The 26,200-nt window shown below is 40.4% G+C and overlaps 1 protein-coding gene and 1 long non-coding RNA gene across 4 annotated transcripts in view; one reads left to right on the top strand and one right to left on the bottom strand.

Moving 5' to 3' along the window:
• LOC123366015 overlaps positions 1 to 16,231 on the top strand; it is a 101,981-nt gene extending 85,750 nt beyond the window's left edge. For both annotated transcript variants that reach the window (XR_006577886.1, XR_006577885.1), the window contains exons 2-3: positions 7,269 to 7,511; positions 15,960 to 16,231. This is a non-coding gene — a long non-coding RNA (uncharacterized LOC123366015). The remainder of the gene's footprint in view (positions 1 to 7,268; positions 7,512 to 15,959) is intronic.
• PACRG (parkin coregulated) overlaps positions 1 to 26,200 on the bottom strand; it is a 447,225-nt gene that overhangs the window by 19,283 nt on the left and 401,742 nt on the right. The window lies entirely within an intron of this gene.

Below are 26,200 nucleotides of genomic sequence, written 5' to 3'. Positions count from 1 at the left end.
TGAAGGAAAAAAGAAAAAATAAACGAATACAGTTAAATCCCGATTGGAGCTGCTGGTGCAGAGCTGGACTCAGCTATGAGCTCAGGCCTGTGTCCACTGAAGCTAACGCATTGAGATCAATGGAAGAAGGACCAAGCTCTGTGATTGTGCTAAGCATTTGCTCTTAGTGGATGGAATGTTAGTAGGAACATAGATTAACTTTATCCTAGTGATATAAAATGATTTTTATATTAATTCAAGGCAGAACATGCTAATTTCTTCTAGATGAGACTAAATGACAAAACCAACAAATGTAGTTTAAGAAAAATAAACACCATGAATTATATAGTAAAATCATTCACATTTCTTTCATGGGGAAAGTTTCAACTTCCCAGCTTTTGTATGGTCACACCGAGCAACACCTGGTAACACTACAATTAGACTCACATGGCGTGACTGATATGGCCCAAAGGGAGCAGAATCTTCCTGCATCTACCCACCATAAGTAAAGCTGGTAGCGCTGGCTCCTACGTCTCTTCCTGAGGTCCTAGTGTAGGGACAGGGATGGGTGGTGTTCTGACTATTCCCAGCCACAGATACTCCCTTAGGGCTAGTCTACACTTACGAGCCGGGTCGACGCGGTGAGTTCGACTTCTCGGAGTTCGAACTATCGCGTCTAATCTGGACGCGATAGTTCGAACTCCGGAAGCGCCGCGGTCTACTCCGGTACTCCACCACTGCAAAAGGCGGTGGCGGAGTCGACCTTGGAGCCGCGGACTTCGATTCTGCGGCGTCTGGACGGGTGAGTAGTTCGAACTAGGGTACTTCGAATTCAGCTACGCTATTCACGTAGCTGAATTTGCGTACCCTAGTTCGACCCCGCTTCTTAGTGTGGACCAGCCCTTAGATGCAGCTGCCAGCTGTTGTAGATTAGAGCAGCCCCTAACTAGTCTAATGTATGTCTGGGCTGAGGAGGAACCAGCAGAGAATCAAAAAGCTGCAGCCAACTCTGTGATTTCCCTACCCTTTCCTGCACCAAGCAGATCTTTGCTATAGCAAGGAAACTGGCTCTCATTGTTTTTGGTATAAGCCAGCTTTCTTAGGAGTTTATAGTTCTGCCGTTTTAATTCACACTTGCCTGCCTCTGGATGCATGTTCACAGCAGGTGAATCGGTTTAAATTTAACGATGGCTTTAATTGGATAGGCTGCATTTTAGTTTTAGCATATCAAAAATATTCCACCTTCAGAAACTAAAATATTGAGAGTGCTTATGCCACTGGAATTTTTTATAACTTGACCTTTTATGAAGTGTAAAAGTGTAAAACAAAATAATATCAGAATATTTCACCCCAATAGTTATTTATAGACAATTCACAATAGTTTATCATCCACATCTATTGCAAGAGATATGGGTTCAGCATCTCATCTGGAAGAGTTTATAAACCCCTGAATGATGAACTCACATTTGAGGCAATAGATATGGACAACAAAACTAATATCAATTGTCCAAAAATACATATTGTGGTGAAATACTACATAGGCAAATGTTCAATTTTCCACCCACAGTCAGTTAAAATGGAAAGAGAAACATACCTAATGTTATATATGGCAGACTAGCATTTTTAAATAATTCAAATGCCAGAATCCTGCATAATATAGCTTTTCTATTTAAAATAGTGCATAAGGTTTACTGGTAGCATCTTAATAGGGGATTAGTGTTTGGTCAGCTGGTATTTTAAATGTTGTATATATGTTCACTTAGATGTTACAAATGAGTAGTGGAACACTATGTACATTTCAAATATGTTTCATAATGCAGATTATAAATGTGGTCTGGACATCAATTATGCACTCATTGATTCCTTCCTTCCTATTACTTAATCACTGTGGTGCCTAGGCAGCAATACAACTTGATAAAGGATCTTCTGGGTGAATCATAATTCTGTAATTCTATTCATATATTGAAAGACCAAAGGACCCAATGTGATGTCCATGTAGATTTTTTTTTCCTTTTAAATTCCACTGTTAAAAATTGGGGCATTGCGGAAAATCCCTTTGATAAATAATATTAATAGTTTTATGCATAGGAATATTTCTGATGGTAGAAATTGTGACAGGTTGTGGTCTCAATTGCCAATATTACGCAGGTCATACTCAGATATACTTCTCCTTTACCTCTAGCATAAATAGCACCATCTTCCAACTATCCTAATGACTGGCTGAGATCAGCACTTTGATGAAGGACAATTGCTTGAATCTGAATCTGGGCATGATAGAGATAACATCAGTGGGATGTTTCATCCCATCACCTGAAATGGAGAGTGTCTACTCTCAGATAACCAAAACAGTCTACAACCAGAGGATTCCTTTGGATTCCTCAGTTGTTGCAGTCCTAGGCGCTGACTCCATGGGTGCTCTGGGGCTGGAGCACCCACGGGGAAAAATTGGTGGGTGCTCTGCACCCACTGGTAGCTCCCCGCCCCAGCTCACCTCTGCCTCCTCCCCTGAATGCGCTGCTTCTCCCCCTAGCTCCCAGCTTTTGCCACCGCCAAACAGCTGTTTGGTGGTGGCAAGCGCTGGGAGGGAGGGGGAACACGGTGCACTCGGGGAAGAGGCTGGGCCGGGGCGGGGATTTGGGGAAGGGGTACATTAGGGGCAGGGAGGGGGCAGAGTTGGGGTGGGGACTTTGTAGAAGGGGTTGGAATGGGGGCGGGGCAGGGGTGGAGTCGGGGCAGGGCGGGGGGGTGCCTACGCTTGCAGGATGCTCTAATATGTAGTTATGCAAAATGCTTTCTTCCACCTGGGACTGGCTAGAAGGCTGTGCCGTATCCTGTTGGACTATGACTTCACCATGGTGATCCACACTTTGGAAACTTCCAGGCTGGATTATTGCAACTCACTTTCCCAAGCTATGAGCACAACAATGTTTTAAAACCTTTTATTATCCCAGAACAGAGTAGTCCACATCCGCAGCAATTATCAGCCTCACCCTATTGTTCCCCACCCCACTAGATGGGATCCCCACTGAATTCCAGGCCAAAGGCACATCAGTCCTAAGCGCTTCATGGAATTGTCTTTAGGAAGTTTAAAGAACATCTTCCTGTCTGTGATGACAATCTCCCTCAGCTGCTACATTTCTCATTAACTATGAACTCAACTATTAACTCAAGGGTGAAGCTCATGAAAGCAGGAGACAGGGCTCTTTTAGAAACAAGACAAAAGTTTTGGAACTCACTACCAGAAGACATTACAATGACCACAAATCAAGTAACAAAGCAGAAAACTCCCTTCTCGAACTGAGAGTTTCCCACAGACACAACTAAAAGCAGTAAAGAAGAGGAAAGAAGGAGCTATAAAAGGAAAAAAAAAGGGTGATGGCATAAGACCACTGGCCTATTGTGATTTTGGTTATTTATTCTTTAGAAAGCACTCAAATACTATCTATCTATACACTATAAATAGTTTTGTTGGGATATTGGCTTAATAGACAACTACACAGTTTCTCTTTTTTCATATTTACATTTAAATAACTGACATTAAGTAATAAATGTTTTGCGGTTGTTACTATAATCATAATTGATTGCAATGGCTTCCAAAAAAGGGAAATGCTGCAAGTTAGGAAAATTTGCTGTTTAAAATGCATGTCTATAGTACTTTGTATTTGTAATAAGATATGGGTTACAACTGTGTAATTAACTGACTGGCAATTATAAAGCTTGAAATTAAGTGAAGGCTGTTTATTTAACTGTTGCATTTTAGTACGTTTTTGTAGGGCAAATCAACAATAACATGGAGGGTGTGGAATCAGAACTTCAGAAGCAGGGTCTAATCGGTATGCTGATCTGTGCCTCGGTTTTGTTCTCTTGAGTTATGTGCATTTTCCACTTTTGCGCCTAACAAAATCTCTGAAAAAATGTAAGAACAAACTTTCAGAATGTTCTTCACAAAATGAAAGGCCAGATCCACAGCTGGTGTAAAGCAGCTTCATTGGAGCTACACCAATTTATACCCCCTGAAGACCTTGCCCAGAATTTTCAAAGCATTCTACCTCTAATCATTAATTACCAAAATAAAAGCAATAGTCCTTATCAAACCTAATTAAATTCATTATTTTCTGAAGTCATAATGTGCATTCTATGTTCCTAATGGCACTTGGAAAAACTTAAAAAACTGTGCAGGAAGTTGAGGTCTTAGAGTATGGAGATCAAGGCCTGATCTACAGAGGTGGATCCGAAGTCCAGCATTCACATAGGGCTTGTTGGCTTAGCAGCAGAGTAATGTTTTTTGGGGACACCTTACAATAGCTAATGTGTAGTATTCAGTTTGGCTTCAGAGAGAGAAGAAGGGTATTCATGTGCAGGAGAAAATGAACTTTTTGGATAGGCAGACCATGGATGCAGAAAAAACCCCCACAGTTTGATGCTATGTGTCTCCCTGCAGCAATATGTATAGTAAATACAATTTATTCTCATTGGTCTGATTCTACATACCTCACTCATATTAAGATGCATTTAGAAATGCAAGGAGTCACATTTTAAACCAATGGGACTCTTCATGTGAGTGATAAGAAGGGTCATGGTAAGCATGTGCCCCTTAGAGGTGGCTAATGACAATGTAAGAGAGTGCATGAGCTCTTCCCTGCCATCTGTTGATGAACTGGGGGAGAAGACCTCAGGAGCAGACTGTATTTGCGTAGACACATCTACTTTGCCTTGGTGATCAGCTGGCAGCCCTACCTGGCCAAGGTGATCAACTTTGCCTGGTTTGTGTTAAAATTCACCTAAGCCTTGGATGAAGGAGTAATAAAATGTTGTTATCTTTATTGCATGACTAAAGGGAAGCAAAATTGTTGCTGTATTGTCCCAAATTAATGCTGTGTTCCCTCTCCTCTTAATAAACGTTTTCTTTTGTTATACACAGACTCAATGTTTGCAAGTAGGGAAGGAAGCATTGCCTTTTAGAGGCACCAGGTCTGCTGGTGTGTTTTTCCCAGGTTTTGGGGCAGGTGCTTGAGTTTTGTATTGTTAAGAGGAACCCGGTCCTTGTTGCTGCCAACATACTTGACAGAAGGGTTACAATACAAAAGAGCTGCTTTTGTGAAGGGACCTGTAATAAATGACTAAGGAAGAGGTCCCTCCTAACTTGAAGATGTTGGTGTCAAATTCTATTCACGTATACGTGCATGGGATTCCTGTTATAGTTAGTGGGAGGTGCAAACACCAGCACAAGTAAAATTGAGGCATACTGATCTATGACAAGGCAGTTAATACTTTTGAATGACATTTGTGTAATCTATTTAATGCCATATAGCTACTAAATTGACTTCAATGGAATTTGCACATTTGGATCCAAGTGCAGAATTTGGCCATTTGAATGTAAATCCTCACTTATACTCCAACTCTACATTTTAATGGTTTTTTTATCCCTATCTTTATTAATTGTACCAGTACACTAGTTAGTTGCACTATATTTTATGGGGAAAAACCATAGTCAGGCTATATTGTTTTGACTTGAGGATAAATTAAAGATTTTATTAGCAAGCAAGAAAGAAAAAAATATCCAAAATTCTTCTCTTCACAAAGATGTTATCAGCTGCAGACATGCCTTTCAAATGCTCCAGCAGAATTTGATGTAATTTTTGTTAGTATGGTACCCATCATTGCTTTATGCTGAACAATTAAACTGGTTAAATACATTGGTTCTCTGTGTATAAGGAAATGAAAAGTACACTCTCAGCAAGTTTGTTAGATTTAATTGAATTTAGAATGCATGCGAGAAATGAGGTCTCATTCCTTTTTCTAAATTAGTAGATCATAAGGTTAGCTCAAGCAGAGCTCAACTTTCATACAGTATTTGGATTATGTAGCATCACTTTCGAATGTCTTATTTTACTTTGTTTTTATAATTATAGAGTTTCTTGCAGCATTTAAAAATGCTTTTATTTTGATTGATGCTGTTTTCTGAATGTCTCTCTTGATAGATTACATGTTTTTGAAGCCTACATTGTATGTGATCTAAAACAGGGATCTGAACAAATAAATCTATGTCTTTTGTGTCTCCTCAATCCCTCATCCAATGTAATGGCCCCTAACTAAAACCCCAGTTTCAAAATGCCCTGAAGTCCAGCATGATTGGATCCAGATCTGACAACATACATAGGCTGGCATACCCTCATATTTATAATAGATCCTACACAATTATCCCTTTTCCTGATCATTTGGCAGCAGATTTTGGTCAATGTGCATTATTAACTCCTACAAGCCTCATTAATATGACTGCCAGGGTTTCTTCCTGCACTCAGTGGCTCTAGTTAGTTGACACTGGCATAAAGACAAGCAAAACCTCAGAAAAATGTCAAGCAAGAGGCCAAGTGGAAAGCACAGCATCCCCTCTAAAATCAGTCAGTCCAGGAAAAGAATAATAGTTAAGCATTTCTCTCTTTCAGCCAAAGCCCTGGAGATTAATAAAACACACAAATTGAGTCACTAAGAAGAATGCTCAACTAACCCTGAAGATTTTCAAAAGACACAAGATGAAGATCATCCACATTTATTCCGCAAGCACACAGCACCCATATGATGAAATCAGTAGTTTGTATGAAAAGTTAAATCATCTTCTGGATGAAGGATGGACATGGTTCAATAAGATTATAGGAGACTTCTAGACTGAAATTGATATAAAGACAAAGTTGAAAGAAAGAAAGAAAAGTGCACATTAAGTTGATGCACTAACTAGCCATTTACATTCTAAATGAAATACATTTGCTGGTAACATTCCTGTTCCCACTTATTCACTTTACAAAATCATCACACAATTTGCCACAATCCATCATGATTGGCAGCTTGTGCTCAGGTGGAGCCTGGAACTGCAAAACTACTGTATAAAAGAAAGGTCGCATGGCACTTGCCTATATTCTGTCTCTTTCAAGCCACATTGCATAGTCTTTCATTTGACCAACCACTGAATTCATTCATAAAGCAAGAAAAACGTAAATAATAATGAAAAGACAAATGAAAACTGGAATGGGACAACACTTCAAACAGAAAATTTCTTTTGGAGTTTGTTGAAGGTAGAGGAATGATTAACATATTTTTAAGAAGAAATAACTACAAAAACAAAGAAGTTCACTGACTAAGACTTTGCAGCACTTATGAGAGAATCAGAGAACCTCTTCTTTGCTTCATGCACGGCCTTTCCATTAGGATCCAAACAGTCTTTATGACACAAGCTTCAGCTTGAGATTTCTGCCACCTGCTCTCTAACTTCCCTCCTGTTTTGTTTGTTGCAGGACACCTGTAAACCCAGGTGATACAGGAACGGAGCCAGAGAAGGAGGCCTGTAGAAAGCACCCAACTGATGGCTGAAGATAAAAAGATGATTATAGAATCCTACCAAAAGCTCAATGGAGTGATCTGTCAAATAAACCATATCTTCACTTAGGACCTTCTGGAAGTACTCTCATTCCATTAACCTCTGTGGACAGTCTATCAAAACAGAACCCAGTCCCTAATAGGGAGTTGTATTTCATGAGGTAATGATTGGTCCATGATTTAGGCAAAATTTCTTACTGTCTGACCTCCAATCTCAGCCCAAAAACTAGATCAAAAGTGTGACCAACCACGTGAGCAGAGCCAGTAATCCCCTGGGACAGTCTCATAGTCATTATGGTAGCCATAAAATCCTTACAAAAGCACTTTAAATAGTATTCCAGGTAAAACATAAGCAATTAGTTACTTAGTTCAGACCACAGCCATTAAATTAATTAAATTTATGAATCAAATTACTGTCCACAAGTCAAATCGGAGGTAATCAAAATGTCATTAGACAGCAAGGCCCTGATTCAGGAAAGCACTTAAGCATGTGTTTAAGTTTATCCCTGTTCAGGAAACTACTTAAGTATGCACTTAACTTTAAATATGTGCTTACGTCCCATTGAAGTTGACAGGACTTAAGCATGTGATTATATTCTTTTTCTGAATTAAGGTGCTTTCCTGAATCAGAGCCTAAATGTCCATGATTCAGATTATAGAATTTGTTAAATTAAATTAGAAAATCTAATGTTAAACACTGAAACATTTTAACATCCCTGTTCATTCAGGGTCACATCCTGTTACTGATTTTTGCATGTTAGTTTTCTTTTACATTTCAGATGTATATGATATGAATTTCAGTGAATTGAAACAAAGATGATACAACTAATTTGTGCTTATCTCATGCTGGTGCTAGCAATTCCTCTAACAGGCAAAAACGTGTAGTAGCTTAGTTAACACATCACACACATCAGATGTGTCACATTCTTTGCATGCCACAAAATATTGCATTCCCTGCTCCTTTTGTTTGTAATCTAGCTTCTTAGTCACAGTAAACCTGACTTGATGGATGGCTCAGCACTGCAGTGAAGGTACATGATCTTTGGTTTGTATATCTATCTTTTGGAAAGCACTGTTTGGGATAATCGATTATGTAACAATCTTTGGATGAACTGTCTGACCCTGGTCTTCCAACAAAAACATAAATGTACTTTAGATGGGGTAGTCCCAATTTGTTTGCATTCACATAAGTTGATAGGATCATGGTCTGTGTTTGCCAGCTGGAACAACACATCTTAAAAGTAAGAACACACACAGAAACTATAACCCCAGATACCAGACGCATCACTGGCTTGAACAGGGAGAGTGCAGATCTGAACAATCCTTTCAGAGCCAGATCTAAACAGAAGACAGAGGAGGATTTAAAGTGGGATCAAGTGTGCTTCTTAAGATCGAGAGATTCACAGGCAATTGGCAAATAGACTTGTGCATCTCTCTAACAGAGTTTTAACCTAACTTATATCTGAAATTGAAAGGCAAATAAAATATTTTAAAGGATTTTAGATCCAGTACCAAATTATGAAACAAACATTTTAAAGCACTTTGTGGCATTAGAAAATGTACTACTTATGGGAAGCAATTCCATTAAATAAACCTGATTTTCCACAAGTTATGGGCAATCTAGACTAGGGGCTTGTCTATGTTTACAGTGTCACTGTAGCGCTTAGTGAAGACACTACCTATGCCAACAGGAAAGCTTCTCCGTTCAGTATAGGCATTTCACCTCCCTGAGAGGTGGTGGCTATGTTAACAGGAGAAGCCCTTCTGTCAACACAGCGCCGTCTACACTGAGAGTAAGGTCGGTGTAACTGCGTTACTCAGGGGTGTGGATTTGCCATAACCCTGAGTGATGTAGTTATACCAACATAAGTAGTGGAGACCAGGGCTCGAGCTTGATCCTACAAACATATACCCACATGGTTGGTTCCAATGAGTTAAGATGGAATACTTCACAGGAGTAAGCGTTTGCAAGACAAGCCTCCTTTATTATGCAGGAGTCAATACTCCCAACTTCTAAATCTGAAGAACATATAGTGAAATCACAGAATATTACTAAAATTCAAGCCAACAGGAATTAAATCTTTTGTAATGAATGAATGCAATTTTGTAATGAAAATAAACAAAGGTTATAAATACAGAAATTGATATGCAGATGGTGATGCATACGTGAATTAATTTCTATAGACACTTGTAAACTTCTAATATACTTCTGAAAAGAAAAAAAGAGAAAATAGACTAGTCTATCATTTAAAGTTAGAGCCAAACTTTGACCTCAAATATGTCCACACAACTCTCATTAAAGCAAACAAGAATTGTGCACCTATGTCTGAAGGAAGAAATTACCCCTTTCAAAATCTCAGTTTGTGGGTACATAACCACAGGCCCCTTAAGGGGCCCAATTTTCAGAGGCTGGCTGTTTAGTACTTCCTGAAAATCAGCCACTGTAAGATGTTTCCTGTTGGGCTCCCTAAAACTGAAGCATTCAAAATCATGGTTACTTTTGAAATTCTTGCCCTAGATATCCTATTAAAGGAAAGGCTTTATTTGCTTAAAGATATAAAAACCACACAACATTTTTAGGACATTATCATACAAATGATTTACCAATGGCTTGTACTGATTCAAAGAAACAGGTTGTTTTCTATATGTACAAAGCTATTTAGAATGTAAAAAATGTAACACCAGGGAAAATTAAACAATGTGATGGTGGTTAATACAAAAGCCACATAGATACAAATTATGGGCCACAAGCTATAGCTTGCATTTCCCCGGTCAGAATGAAATGATGTAATTGCTTGGATGATACCTATCCTATCGCAATTTCTGTATTAATTTTCCTTTGCTTCTTTTTAAACTGCATTTCCTTCTCATGTATGCTAAAATCCTATATCAATATATATATTTTAAAAATCTTAGCATACAAGTTATTACTGAACCTTTTGTAGAAAACATATTTTAGAAAGTTTTATTCCTGTTAGAATTAATCACAGGGGGCTTAATTCCCATGGAAGTCAGTGTGATTACTCAGCTAGTTAAGTACTAGCCTGGGTTTAAGTGTTTTGTTGGTTCATGCTCATCTGTAACGGGTCGGACTCACCCCTGCGGCGCCTCCTGCTGGTTACTCTGGGAATTAGCTTTGTTCAGCACCGGAGCGCCCTCTGCAGGCTGGTGATCCACCTGTTCTCAGGCCCCCATGTCCCTCCCTGGACCCGGTGCCCCTTTTCTCCGGGGTGCTGCCCCCTGGCAGTAACCCCTTTTCGCTCTGGGCTTCCCCTTTTGTCTCAGGGAACCCCCGCCCTCTATCCCTACCTTGCCTCAGTATGTGGCTACTGTCAGTCATTGTCTAGCCCCACACCCTGGGGCAGACTGCAGTATCAGCCTATTCATCATTGGCAGGGTTGGGTTTGGACCTGCTGCTTTGGCCTACCCCTGGGCTGCCCTCTGCAACCCCTAGTACCCGTTGGCCTTGTGCTAGGCCGCAGCCTGGGGCTTTCCTGGCTAGAGCTCCTCAGCCTTTCCCCAGCCCTTCTTCACCCTAGGTACTTATCTCAGCTCCTAAGCAGCCAGGCCCATCTCCCTCTGAAGGCAGAGAGAGACTGTCTGTGCTTCTGGCTTCCCTGGCCTTTTATAAGGCCCTGGGCTCAGTTTGGGGCATGGCCCCCAGCTGCAGCCACTTCCCCAATCAGCCCAGCCAAAAGCCCCTTCCCAGGGCTGTTTTAAAGCCCCAAAGGGCAGGAGCGGGTAGCCACCCCGCTACACACCTCCCCCCTTAAAACCCCCACCCCAGGGGATCATGGGGCCTTCTGGCCTGTGCGACCCGGAGGTGTCCTGCCAGCCGCGCCTGCTTCTCCTCACTGTCCTTTAATTGGACGGCCAGGGCTTCCCTCTCCTGGCGGGCTTTCTGGAGCTCTGCCTGTGCCGTCTGCTGAGCCCACTCCGCAGCCTCTAGCCTCGCCTGCAGATCCTGGTCCCCCAGGCAGTCTTCCTGACCCTTCACACTCAGGGTCTGGGTTCCTACAGTCACCTTGTCCACCCCCACCTGGGTCCCGGCCTCCTGCTGGGCCCAGTCCATTTGGGTCTCCTTCTCAATGACCTCCCTGGCGATGGTCTGGGTCTGACCCTCTCGCAGGGTCCCCACCATCCCAGTCGCGGTCTTCACCACCTCCCCTGGGTGGCCCACTGGCCGGTCAGCCACTCTCTCGGCTGCCTCCAGCTGCGTTGCCCTCCCCACTAGGGGGCAGTCTTTCCTCAGGTGGCCCAGCTCCCGGCAATGCCAACAGGCTCCCCGCCTCGGTGTTGCCCAGGTCTCCTGCTTCTTCCCATTGTCCCTCCCTGGTCCAACCCGTCCTGGGTTGCCCTGGGTCATGTTCCTTGGGACCAGGCAGTCCCACCAAAGGTGGCCCCGCCTCCCACAGGCCCAACACGCCCACAGCCGCCAGGGTTCCCTTACCCAGCGCGCTGTCCGAGGGACTGGGTGCTGTCCCAATCCGGGGGGAGGCACCCTGCTCCCAGCCCCATAGGGACAGTCCCGTTTTATGTGCCCGCTCCCGGCACAGATGAAACAAGTCCTTAGTTCTGCCCTAGGCCTCCTGGCCCTAGAGCCGGGCTCCTCCCTTGGCCCTTGGCGGTTCCTCCTGAACACCTGCCGCAGGAGCTTCTGCAAAGCCCGCTGTTCCTCCACCAGCTGGGCCATCTGTCCCTGGAGGGCCCATTGCGCCTCCTGCAGTCCCTGTGGGTCATCAGTCCCCTTCCAATGGGGTGCTGACTCCAAACCCCACCCATGGACAATGCCTGGAGTCTCCGCAAAGAAGCCCCCGGTGTAACAGGGATCCATCACCACTGCCTCAGTTTCTCCACCTTCTTAATGTCCAGGCCTTAGTTCCACAGTCCTTGCCCGGGCCCCTTGTATCAGGGGCAGCCCGCTAGTGCCCACATTCTCCACCATGTGTAACGGGTCGGACTCACTCCTGCGGCGCCTCCTGCTGGTTACTCTGGGAATTAGCTTTGTTCAGCACCGGAGCGCCCTCTGCAGGCTGGTGATCCACCTGTTCTCAGGCCCCCGTGTCCCTCCCTGGACCCGGTGCCCCTTTTCTCTGGGGTGCTGCCCCCTGGCAGTAACCCCTTTTTGCTCTGGGCTTCCCCTTTTGTCTCAGGAAACCCCCGCCCTCTATCCCTACCTTGCCTCAGTATGTGGCTACTGTCAGTCATTGTCTAGCCCCACACTCTGGGGCAGACTGCAGTATCAGCCTATTCATAATTGGCAGGGTTGGGTTTGGACCTGCTGCTTTGGCCTACCCCTGGGCTGCCCTCTGCAACCCCTAGTACCCGTTGGCCTTGTGCTAGGCTGCAGCCTGGGGCTTTCCTGGCTAGAGCTCCTCAGCTCCTCAGCCTTTCCCCAGCCCTGCTTCACCTTAGGTACTTATCTCAGCTCCTAAGCAGCCAGGCCCATCTCCCTCTGAAGGCAGAGAGAGACTGTCTGTGCTTTTGGCTTCCCTGGCCTTTTATAAGGCCCTGGGCTCAGTTTGGGGCGTGGCCCCCAGCTGCAGCCACTTCCCCAATCAGCCCAGCCAAAAGCCCCTTCCCAGGGCTGTTTTAAAGCCCCAAAGGGCAGGAGCGGGTAGCCACCCCGCTACATCATCACTTTGCAGGATTGTGCTCTATCAATTAAAAAGTAATTGAAAACAGAGTTAACTAGGTCTCAAACTAGGGACTGACTACGAGACTGAATTCCTTACACATCACATGTATTAGAGAATGAAATTTTGGATTAAAAATGGCTCAAGCCAAATCCCTGGATCTGAACACCCCATTTTGAGGAAAAGAGCATTTCAAAATTCAGATCTGTATCTGAATTTCACAGCTGGACCTCTCTATAACGAATCAATCCAAAACATAGGACTGGAACAACGCTGAACTTTGGGGTGTTTGAAATTTGGATCTAGATCTAAAATTTGTGCCTTGAATCTATCTCTAATTTTAACAGGAGTTTGTTTATATACTACTTAGGATCTGACCAGACTTTATCACATTTAATATTTTTAAGAACCCAGATATAGTCAAAGCATGATCAGGAAATGTAATACAGTAACATCATAATGGTGATGACCTATCATGTAGCAGGAAAGGAACAGGAATTAAGTTTCTGATCCAAGTACTTTTGTTTTAGGGTGATCGGAAAAAAGGTTAGAAAAGTTGAGTCTACAGGTGGGAATAGATAAACCCTTTGTCAGAATTTAGATTATTTAGATCAAACTGAGCCCTTGTATAAATGGGTGCAATTCCAATTATTTCAATCAGGGCTGGCTCCAGGGTTTTTTCCGCCCCAAGCGGCAAGGAAAAAAAAAAAAGCTGCAATCGCGTTCGGCGGCAGCTCCACCGCACCGATTTCTTCTTTGGCGCCAATTCGGCGGCAGGTCCTTCCCTCCGAGAGGGACCGAGGGACCCGCCGCCGAATTGCTGCCAAAGAGCACGACTTCCCCTTGGCCGTCCCAAGCACCTGATTGCTGAGCTGGTGCCTGGAGCCGGCCCTGATTTCAATGCCTGCTTCTATTAGGTCTCAATTGCTCCTTTGTCTTCAAATGAACACTTTCTCTAAGCTTTTTCCTTGTTACAAACATACGTAAGCTTTCCTAAAATATATCCAAGTGCTAATACCTGCAAAATTGTCTAAATTTTTATTAAACCTCTGATTCATTGGAAACAGATCTGTAGCAAACCTTGAATATCCCTCTAAAACTGCCAGAGCTGCAAAAAATTTAGAATGTCTAGAAATGCTTTTCTCCAGGTTTATTTTTTTAGTATTCATAAACTCATTGAAAGCTGATCTGTATTTTGTTAAAGTCAGATTTTGCCATATGTTAACTTTTCTATTACCATAATCTCCTTTTCCAGGTACTTTTCAGGTCTTACGATTTCCTGTTGGATGGACTTTCATGATTTTGGAGTGGTGGCATTTTTCATAAACTATGAAATATTTTCAGACAGAAGTGTTTTTATCTTGTTTCCCCCATTTGGCGGCACTCTTGCTGCTTTCTTCACTTCTTTCATGTTTTTTGGTTTCCTTAGTGTTTTCACTAGTTTTTTAAGTCATCTCTAATTATCTTTCACTAATGACTTTTCTATCAGCACTTTTAGATTATTTTATGACTAATAAAATATTTCCAAAACAATCTCCTGGAAATTTTATGGCAACTCACTGATTTCTACATTAAAATTTAAAAATCTTTACTCATACATTAGTTCATAAATCCAATAATCACCGTTTTGTGACAACCAACTTGGAAATGTCTAGCCACTTAGCCCAAAAGAATTCTTTTTTAAGAGTTCTGATTTCTTTGGGCCTCTAGTCCATTTTTTTTTCAAAGATCTTCCATTCACTACAAAAGTGCTCTCTTATTTCTTCCTACTATTTTCTTCCCTTGAGACTTTCATTGTGATCATCTCTGTTTACAATGGTGTCAATGTTGACAAATGACACATCAGTAGCGGCAAATACTGTCACAGTTTGTAGCTATGCCATAAAGAGTAGGATCTTAGCATGTGAGATGACAGCTTGGGGATTACAATATAGGAAAAAACAACCTTTTAAAACTTTGAATAGAAACCACAATACACTCTAATTTACTGTAGAATAATTGAGTTTGTCTCTATTCTTCATTCTTATCAAACACTATTATTAATTATTTCGGAAACTTTCATGCAATTAAAGCATATCTCTTTTCTACCTGAAAACAAAAATATCCTAATTTTTCTAATAACAGTTTTGATGCTAGTAACTTGTGGCTTGTTTAATTCAGAAGCAACAACTTCATATAAATAATAATATTTATATGTAAAAGAGCACATATTATTTTATATCTTTATCTCTAATTTTAATTAATTGCCTATAGAAAACAACTTGATAATTTACCTGTAAATAGTATATTTGTTTAGAGATTCTAAGATACAGTAACACAATAACTAGCTTACTTCCTCAAAATCATGGTCAGAAAGAAAGCAAAATGACATTTTTACATGTTAATGAAAAATATACTTGACAGAACACAGTAATATGGTAGAGCAGAATCTGTTAAATGCAAAGCCCTTAAGCACTGAGAATGTCAATTAATTAATAGCTATTGCGCTGGTACAATCTTCATTACTGGGCAATCAATAATCTTAATTTTTTTGCTTTTTAATACTTGAATATGAAATGGTTTAAAAGTAAATGCATTTTAAGACATGTTTTGGTAAAGTCAATAAGTAGCTATTCTGCTGTCCTGTTCTATCTCTCTTTAATTCACCACAATTGTGTTATGCTTCATTAGCTTCCATTTTATTATACAAGACAGTGAAATTTATCATGAGCACACATTAAATGGTGTGACTGCAGTTTCCTGCAATGGGCAATGTAATGATTAAAAAATGTGTCTATAACCTTATGGCCAGTTGGAAAGATGCCACTAATATTTCAGAAATAATAGTCTTGGATGATGTGTTATTAGGGGGTTGTCATTTATATTCCCTGTGGGAGAAATTGCATATGTGGAAGGAAAGAAAGTGTCATATGATTAGCATTTGCAAATATAACTTGCCTCATACAAACCAACTGGCTTCACTTCCCTTTTCAGAAGAACAAAAGAAGATCAATGCTGATTTGGCTAGATCACACCTCTTTCATTTGAAAAAGAAGAGGCCTGGATCCTGAACTCCTTACGTTTGCCTGAATAAGAAGAGCTTACTCTAACCTGTTCTTTCCTTTGCATTAAACAGAAGCTCTGACACAGCTGTAAATAAAATACTGTACTTAGGCTCTATTAATCTGTGCAAGTTTACATTTTACACTCAACATTTGCTGCTGGGAAACCATCCAAATTTATATCATGTTTCCAAGTTAGCTAAGCCTGGCTATTAATAATAAATTTGTGTTGGACTGATACCACTAGGATAATAATGAAACTCAAAAATATAAGAGCAAAATTCTCTGTTAGGATTCACATGGCAGAGTTCTACACTAATATCCTTTTCTTCCTCCACAGTCTCCCATTAACATCATTTGGGATTCTGCACATGATAAGAGAGCAGAATATTATAGACAATATCCACTAAGCAGGTCTGAGAGTAGAAGCTTGTACTGCTTGTTACAACATAAATACAATTGCAGTAAACTAGTTAATATTAGTCTGGGCATCTAATTTCTCTACGCTAACTCTTGAGGCAAATGAATCTCCTTTAAAAATGTAACTCAGAGTTCATATTTGTAAATTAAATGGGTGAATAATAGTCCACAATAAGAAATAATATTTGACCAACGTTTGTCAGCTTTTGGGGACAGGGATCATCTTTTTGTTCCATTTGTACAGTACCTAGCATAACTAAGTCCTGGCCCACGACTGGGTTCCTAGGTGTTATGGTAATACAAACGAACAAAACCAAACAAACCAATGAACGGAGGAATGTTGATTACAGATGGTTTAAAATGGTACTGGGAAAAACTGTACTGGCACACTAATTCCTTGAAAGCACATGTTCACTCACAAATCACTTAGCAAAATGGGTGGGTGAGGATGAATTGGTTAGGAATACTTGAAGTCAAACAAAAAAAAAGTCTTTTGGAAATCATTCTATAGTCTTCTTCCATAGGAGATATACATGTACCCAAGAACAAAAAATGCACCGTATCTTATTCCAGAACATTACAAAGGCTAATTAATATCGGACATCACATTGATTTTTAGAATGGATTCACACCTTAGCTGGAAATTGGCTTTTTTGCAGGTTAATGGAGCTGGCAAAGCAGTGATTACAGTAGCAGCTACTTATTTCATGAACTGTTAAATGGCTTGGATAATAAATGATGTATATTGCTTCCAAACATGTAAAAGAATAGATTTTCTACATTCTGATAGAATAAGTATTATTTTAATACAGCAACAAAGTCTACTGAGGATGCATGAATCCTATGTGGATAAAAGTGAATAAACTAGATGTGCCAGATTTTATTTTCCACACTAATACCCCTAAAACCACAAAACTTTTCAACATAGGAGGGACTTTTGTTTATTAATAAAAGAATAGCAATTACCAAAGCATTGTCCTAATTATCATGTACTGCAACCTCCTCTCTGGCCTCCTTGATACAAATTGCCCCTACTTCAATCTATTCAAAATGGAGCTGCTAAGATCACCTTCCTGACCTGATGTAATGGTCAAATGCTCTTTGAATCCCTCCACTGGCTCCCCATTTTCCACTGCATCAAACTCAATTTTTTTGTCCCCACTTTCAAGATGCTTCATAACTTTGCCCCTCACCACTCATCTATTTTTGTCACTTATTGCCTCACCCCTTGCTTTGCCAGTGATGCCTTGAACATCCATTTGTTTGCTTCTCCTACAAACATCTTTGCTCTTCCAGTGTCAACTTCTGCAGATCATCAAGGTTCTTTGCTGGAGAGAAAGAAACTGTTTATGACATAATGGAGGGGTTTCAATCTTTTTCACAGTATGGATCACATCTCAGTAGAGCAAATGGCTTGTGTCTTCCCTATCAGCCATGACTGTGCAGCTTCCCAGTAGCAACTACAGCAATTGCTTCATTTGTTGAAGTAACACTGGGGAAGTATTGTTGTGTTTTTAGCTATCTATAGTATGATAAGCGCTTTGTCCTTTTAGAAAAAGTTAATCATGCTATTTCCCTTCCCATCCGTTCTATTCCTCTTTTCCTGCTTCTCCCTAGTCATACTCTTCTTCTGCATCTGGTTCTTGTTTGGGGGACAAGAAAAATATGTTGCCTAGTCTTATAGCCCTCCTTTAGACATGCTGTACGCCTCTGTTTTGTCTTGCTTTCCTGGACATTCCTCTTCTACATGCAGCTCCAGTCCCATTAGCAACTCTTGACCCCTCTTTTGCTGGAATCCCCATTCACATTTGAGCCTTCCGTCCCTTCCTCTCCTATGTAGTTATGCCCTCTATTGAGGCAGCGGGGCTATATCCTCCTCTTTGTTGCCAGCTGTTTCGACATATGTTCAGCTTCCTCTTTGCAAGTTGGAGGAGCCAAAATCATGTGACCTGCCCACTCTCCACAAACTATTAGCCAGTTTTTCATGGACCACAGTTTCAGAACAGCAGAGGAATCTGTACTTTCCCCTACTTCTGCTTCCTGAAGGATGCCTTCATCTATGGATCTGACTCAGGATGGAATATACAGATGGGAGTACTGTCTCCTCTCTGACAAGTTTCCCCTCTTCGCCTAAATCACATGTGGGGGCTTCCTGGGCATCTGTATCTACAGTTAAGGAAGGTGAAGGATTGGGGGCCAGCCAGTCTTCACAGCATGCTTCCAAGTTACTGAAGACCAAGTCTGCAGTAAATAATGCAGCTTCTTCCCTGTGCCATGGACCTCTCAACTCCCACTGGTGCAGCGACTGTTGCAAGACCTGTGCTGAGAACAGAGTGCAAGGCCCCATAGCATGGGGGTGGTGACAGTGTAGAAACCTCCTGAGGATGCCCCCAGAGCTAGAGGGACTGGTGAGATTAGGAAGCTGAACACCCAAACTCTTCCATAAGAAGGGGCAAACTCCACCCTCAATGGTACAATTTCAGGCAAACTTTGCACACTGTTATAGGATTAAGCAGATTCTTGATTAAATGTTTTACATAAGAACATAAGAACGGCCGTACCGGGTCAGACCAAAGGTCCATCTAGCCCAGTATCCTGTCTACCGACAGTGGCCAATGCCAGGTGCCCCAGAGGGAGTGAACCTAACAGGCAATGATCAAGTGATCTCTCTCCAGGCATCCATCTTCATCCTCTGACAATGGAGGCTAGAGACACCATTCCTTACCCATCCTGGCTAATAGCCATTTATGGACTTAACCACCATGAATTTATCCAGTTCCCTTTTAAACGCTGTTATAGTCCTAGCCTTCACAACCTCCTCAGGTAAGGAGTTCCACAAGTTGATTGTGCGCTGCGTGAAGAAGACCTTCCTTTTATTTGTTTTAAACCTGCTGCCTATTAATTTCATTTGGTGACTCCTAGTTCTTGTATTATGGGAATAAGTAAATAACTTTTCCTTATCCAATTTCTCCACATCACTCATGATTTTATATACCTCTATCATATCCCCCCTTAGTCTCCTCTTTTCCAAGCTGAAAAGTCCTAGCCTCTTTAATCTTTCCTCATATGGGACCCTCTCCAAACCCCTAATCATTTTAGTTGCCCTTTTCTGAACCTTTTCTAGTGCTTTTTTGAGATGAGGAGACCACATCTGTACACAGTATTCATGATGTGGGCGTACCATCGATTTATATAAGGGCAATAATATATTCTCGGTCTTATTCTCTATCCCCTTTTTCATGATTCCTAACATCCTGTTTCCTTTTTTGACCGCCTCTGCACACTGCGTGGACATCTTCAGAGAACTATCCACAATGACTCCAAGATCTTTTTCCTGACTCCTTTTAGCTAAATTAGCCCCCATCATATTGTATGTATAGTTGGGGTTATTTTTTCCAATGTGCATTACTTTACATTTATCCAGATTAAATTTTCTAATCCATAATAGGTTGCTGAAATCTGGGAAAGTGATTGTTTTGACTAAAAAACACAGGTTAGCCTTCTGGGGGATTATTCTCTCATAGACACCCATGATGGTTGAGTGGGTGGAAAGAAAACTGGAATTGACAGGAAGTTAAATCCTTCCCTAATATAGATGGAGATTAACATCCTTGATGACTGGCTACTAAAAAGAGAAACATGTAATGGGGAAGTTAATTTTATCATTGTTAAAGCTTCAGCTGTTCTTCACAGCTTTGATGATCCTTGTGGCTAAAATAGCTTGTTAACCAAAGCTAAAATGCTGGCTTTCAATGCTGTTACACTACGTTCTTCGGAAAAAGGACTTTCATTTTAGCTGTTCAAGTTCATGATCAAGTTTTACTTCAAAATAAAGTATTAGTGTGAGTTGTGGTAGCGCAGAAGAACAGATGCATTGCAAATGAAAGAATACTTCATACTTCATAGTTAAACAGTTACCTGAAGCTACGATAGTCTGTTGCTTTCCCTTCCCCCCAGTTCTGCTTATTCTGATTTAATTCCTAGTTCAATTGGCTTAATCAGTTTATTATAAATATAGTATAATAATTACAGTATATTTTATGAACCTGATGGTCATTACAGGAAAGAAGCTCTTAGTTGAGTGAGGTGCATTCAGAATGTGACTGTTTACAATTAGTGTCCAAATCAGCAAAGATTCCTAAATAAGCAGTGCAGTAGAGAGTCTACAAGTGAACCAGTCAATAATAATACTTCCATCTAAAAGTCTCAAAGCACTTTACAAAAGTAGTTAACTATTATTCCTGTCTTAAATATTGAGAAATTGAGCCAGAGAGCAGATACAAGACTTGTTCAATGTTGTGCAATATCTAGCTATTTTAGATACTTATATGCCCCCCTCATTATCATAGTATTTGAGCACCTCACAATTTTAATGTATTTATCCTTACAACATACCTATGAAGTATGGAAGTGCTATTAGCTTCACTTTACAAATGAGGAACTAAGGCACAGAAAGGCCAAATTCCTCGCCCAACAGGCTCACACAGTAATTCTGTAGTGGAACAGAGACAAGATCCCAAGTCCTAGGCTACTGCCCTAATGCCCTAGTGCCCTTAATAAGTGGAGATATACCAATCTCCTAGAACTGGAAGGGACCTTGAAAGGTCATTGAGTCCAGCCCCCTGCCTTCACTAGCAGGACCAATTTTTGCCCCAGATCCCTAAGTGGCCTCCTCAAGGATTGAACTCACAACCTTGGGTTTAGCAGGCCAATGCTCTAACCACTGAGCTATCCCTCCCCCCTTTCTCCAGATTTCAGCTCAGTCTCCTGTACTAACCATAATTATGATCATTTGCAGAGGAAAGGGAACTCACAATTAATTCAAGTTTCAAAGCAAGGAATGGTTTAACCCAAGTTTAAATAGAATACATGGAGGCTTTAGACAACATCACATCAAAATTTTGAAAATGACAATTGTTTCTTAGGCAGAGAGACAGAAGGCCAGACAGCCATAAATTCAATCCTAGGTTTTTCTCACAGAAGTAGATTTAAAACACACAAACCATATAGGGAACTCATTACGCTTTGTTATTTTTTACCATCAGCTCTTCCCCTGCTGTTGGTTTATATTCCTCCTCCCCTCTGTTAAACTGGCTTAGGATGTCAATTAAGTTAATTAGTAATCTCTTACTAGAACTTCTGCTATTCAGTTAGACTAATTACTTGACTGCAGGCAGCCCAAACCTCAAGCAGTTGTTCCCTCCTAAATCCTGGCAATTGGCTGCAGGAGTTCCTGCCTACATAAATCAGGAACTTAACCCAATTCTTACCAGATATCAAGCAAGGATTATCAACCTTTTATAATGTGACACTGAAGCAGATTGCTAAAAGTCCAAAACGTGCACTGTTTTAGATCTTTTATTTCCTACAGTCCCATTACAGAAACACAACCTGCATTCAAGCACAGAATATTGTTTAAACTCATCTACAGTATATGGACGTTTGCAATAAATCAGCTCTAACCAACACCGACAAATGTCAGTGTGGAAATTAAAGTATAATATATAATAATATTTTCCTTAATGAAAACTACTGGAAAGTTGCTTAAATAGTTGGTCTTTATTCCAAAACTGACTTGCAAAATGAAGCAAGGACACTATTAAAAAACAGCAAAACATTTTTGTTTTCTTTGCAAGACACTCATGAATAGTACTGTGCAGATACATCTCCCTTTATGGCGAGAACTGAATAGTTGAGTTGCAAACATACAAGGACATAGACAGACATCAAAAACACCAAACAAGCAGAGCTAACGGTACAAGAGCCCTTTGTAAAAGAAGTATATTTTATTCATGATAAAATAATCCTGTTTTGTGTGCTGGTTTTGGTTGCTAGAGGTGATAATCTATTTCACTAAATGCAGTTGCAGATATTCTTCATGAAGTTTCTTAAACCAAGGACATATATTCTGATGATTAAATCACAGTTTGCATCAGATTTGTATTGGGCTCCATTACCGATTCTATAAACTCTGACTACTGCATAGGCATAAGGACAAGCACTTTTGATTTAGATCAAAGGGATTTTTTTAGGCAGGGACCTTCTTTTTTGGCTACCAGTATGCTCTCATTTCCTAAATTAGGGAGAAAATATGAAGTTTGTCTCTAATAATGTGGACATTATTCATAGCTATATGGACAAAGTACAGAACCATTTGGCTAAGGGATCATCTGCAGTGTTTCACTTTGCTACTAGAAAATGTTAAACACGGGTCAGTACCCAAAGGACATTCCCAGTTAATTTATTCAAACAAAGATTTCCTTGCTATGAAAAATACTCTTCGTCAAGGATGCATAGTATTTACATGAAAGAGACAATTGGGTTTTGACTGAACTATCAGCAAAACAATGATCATTTCAATCGCTATTTACGATTCATGACTGAGTTCTATTAGTTTAGGTCGGAACTCATTTGAACATAAAAAGAAACAATTTCTGTATTTGGAGACATCATCTGGTTTTGAGAAGCAATAGAAAAAATAATTTTCTCACTTGCAGCTTGAAGAAACTTAGTATTAAACGGCAATTCAGTAAACTATCAAAATTTTTAAATATGCTATGGTTTATCCATATTAAATTTTTCTGAAGTTACTTTGTTAAATGAGTCTCTACAGACTGAAGAACATTTTATCAGCAATACTAATTTTATGTATTTGTAATTTTTTTAATATACCTTGGAAAATTAGATATAATCTTATCTTTTTGCGTGTGATGGTTAAAATACTGCCTTCACTTATTTAGTCTTTGAGTAGAAGAGAAATTTCATAATGGAGAAAAGTTAATTAGGACTTGTAGGTCATGAATAAATGCCACAGTTCATGTACTTTATTAGCTATTTGAAAGCACTTTTCATAATGTATCTGAAATGCTTTCATTGAGCTGTGCACTGACACACTAAACACAGTTCCAATATGTAAACTTTCCACATACAGTAATTTGAACTACTTCCACATAAAATATATATCAGCATTAATTAACAGAGTGGATAGTGTCTGTACATCTGTTAGCCATTAGTCTTTACTTTAATTCATTAGATCTTTATCATTTACCTGAACAACTCATCAGGAACAGGCAAATTGAGACATTAGTTCATTATGTCATCTGCAGGATAGTACAGACAATAGAAATATTAACCTCTATTGTGTATGCCCAGATTCTACTATGAAACATGAGCCCACAAATTTTGGTCCAAAGGTGGAAATGCTTCCAAATTACCCCATTTATTGTGTATTTGGAATTCTAAAATTATTTGGGTTTGGAACGTGCAGGGGTTAGTCGGATATGGTATATTCCATTACAAACAGTTTCAACTAGCATACAGTTAGGTATTTTTTAATATAAATTGAACTACATTCCCTCAGGTTGCTTTCAAGTAGTGGCCTATTTTATTTTTGACATAGAGTGCTATTGGAGTAGAACAATAAATCTACATGGTCCAGCTGGATGCTGTACTTATTTTTCCCTGATGAGTATAGGTCGTAAATTTAATTTAAAGTGATATGATTTCTACTGGTTCAACATCATCTTTTATATTTATATCCATCACTGAGGTAATGAAATTTAGGTGGGATATACAATTTTTCCTGATTAGAAAACATGCTTTAAAATGTTAGCACAAAAGCAATGCAAAGTGTATTGTATACATTAATTCTAAGTCATCTTTTTTGCATTTCCTCCAAAGAAAGTTGAGGTAAACCATCGAATAATCTCACTGTGCACCCCAAAAGCATGCAAAGTGTGGACATATAAAAATACAGCTTAAAATATTTATTTTGGTATTTTTTGCTCCAATTCCACAACTGCACCCTTGGGGATAGACTCCCGGAGCTCATCTCTCCATGGTTGTGTCTGTACAATGCAGTTGCAAGATAGTGATTTTAGATTCAATTAAAAGTGGCGGCAATGATGGGAAGAAGGCTTTCAGGAAAGAAAATGTTTCAGAATAGGAAAGTATGGTAGGATTTAATAGAATCATAGAAATGTAGGGCTGGAAGGGACCTCTAGAGGTCATCTAGTTCATCCCTCACACACTGAAGCTAGACCAAGTAAACCTGGACTAGCCCTGACAGGTGTTTGTCTAAACAGAGCTTAAAAAACCTACAATATGGGGATCCCACAGCTTCCTTTGGAAGCCTAATCCCATGCTAAACTATCCTTATAGTTAGAAAGTTTTCCCTTATATCTAACCAAAATCTCCCTTGCTGCAAACCATGCTGATTACTTCTTGTCCTACCTCCAATGGATATGGAGAACAATTGATCACATCCCTTTACAACAGTCCTCAATGTGTTTGAAGACTGTTTTCAGTTCCCCCTCAGTCTACTTTTCTCAATACTAAGCAGGCCCAGTTTTTTAAACCTTTCCTCATAGGTCAGGTTTTCTAAACCTTTTAGCATTTTTGTTGCTCTCCTCTGGACTCTCTCCAATTTGTCCACATCTTTCTGAAAGTGTGGTGCCCAAAACTAGGCACAGTACTCTAGCTGAGGCCTCATCAGTGTCGAGTAGAGTGGAACAATTAACTCCGATGTCTTATGTATGACATTCCTGTTAATATACCCCAGAATTTTTCACAACTACACATTGTTGGCTCATATTCAATTTATGATCCACTATAACCCCCGGATCCTTTTCTGCAGTACTACCCCCTCGCCAGTTATTTCTTATTTTGTAGCTGTACATTTGATTTTTTTTCCTTCTTAAGTGCAGTACTTCGTGTTTGTCTTTATTGAATTTCATCTTGTTGATTTCAAACTAATTCTCCAATTTGTCAAGGCCATTTTGAATTCTAATCCTGTCCTCCAAAGTGCCAGGAACCCCTCCCAGCGTGGTGTCATCCACAGATTTTATAAGCATATTTTCTATTCCATTTTCCAAGTCACTGATGAAAATACAGAATGGTACCAGACCCAGGACTGACCCTTACAGGACCCCACTAGATAAGTCCTCACATTTTTACTGTAAACCATCAATAATTCCCATAATACAAGAACTAGGGGTCACCAAATGAAATTAATAGGCAGCAGGTTTAAAACAAATAAAAGGAAGTTCTTCTTCACGCAGCACAGAGTCAACTTGTGGAACTCCTTACCTGAGGAGGTTGTGAAGGCTAGGACTATAACAATGTTTAAAAGGGGACTGGATAAATTCATGGTGGCTAAGTCCATAAATGGCTATTAGCTAGGATGGGTAAGAATGGTGTCCCTAGCCTCTGTTCGTCAGAGGATGGAGATGGATGGCAGGAGAGAGATAACTTGATCATTGCCTGTTAAGTTCACTCCCTCTGGGGCACCTGGCATTGGCCACTGTCGGTAGACAGATACTGGGCTAGATGGACCTTTGGTCTGACCCGGTACGGCTGTTCTTATGTTCTTAATTATTCTGAGTATAGTTTTTCAACTAGTTGTGTACTCACCTTATAGTAATTTCATTTAGACCACATTTCCCTAGTTTGCTTATGAGAATGTTGTGCTCAACTGTGTCAAAAGCCTTATTAAAATCAAGATACATCACATCTATTGCTTCCTTCCTATCCACTAAGGCAGTCATCCAGTCAAAGAAGGAAACTAAGTTGTTATGACATGGTTTGTTCTTGACAAATCTATGCTGGCTATTACTTATCACCCTACTATCCTCTAGGTACTTACAAATTTATTGTGTAATAATTTGCTCCAGCATCTCTTTCCAGGTACTGAAGTTAGGTTGAGTGGTCTATAATTCCCAGAGTTCTATTTGTTCCCCTTTTTATAGACAGAAA

The sequence above is a fragment of the Mauremys mutica genome, chromosome 3, assembly GCF_020497125.1.
Source record: "Mauremys mutica isolate MM-2020 ecotype Southern chromosome 3, ASM2049712v1, whole genome shotgun sequence".
Classification (NCBI taxonomy): domain Eukaryota; kingdom Metazoa; phylum Chordata; order Testudines; family Geoemydidae; genus Mauremys; species Mauremys mutica.
This window is presented reverse-complemented; position numbering and strand designations above follow the sequence as displayed.